Genomic DNA, 378 nt, shown 5'->3' on the forward strand with positions numbered 1-378 from the left:
ATTTTATTTTATTTTATTTCCTCCGTTCCCGTGAGAATCCCACAAAGCCACAATCCCAAATGCTGGTGTGTGATTTCTGCAAATTCCGAATGCTGTAAAGCAGTTCCTGCGGACGCAGGAGGCTTTGCGGGAGTTTCAGGCTCTGAGCTTGATCAAGTGCTAAAATGAACCTGCTCTGAAGAATTGGGAAAGCTGCAACAGGACATGTCCTGCTTTGGCCAAGGAGGGCCTTGGGCACATCCTCCCTGAGCAAACTCCTGCTCAGCAGCGTGCTGGAGAGGAAAAAGCAGGAAAAATAGGAAAATCCAACAAGGAAGGTGTTGATATGGCAGGAGATGCCCATGCAGGAGAAGAGCTCTCTGCTTTCAGATGCTGCTC

Source organism: Meleagris gallopavo, chromosome 22 (genome assembly GCF_000146605.3).
Source record: "Meleagris gallopavo isolate NT-WF06-2002-E0010 breed Aviagen turkey brand Nicholas breeding stock chromosome 22, Turkey_5.1, whole genome shotgun sequence".
Taxonomy (NCBI): Eukaryota; Metazoa; Chordata; class Aves; order Galliformes; family Phasianidae; genus Meleagris; species Meleagris gallopavo.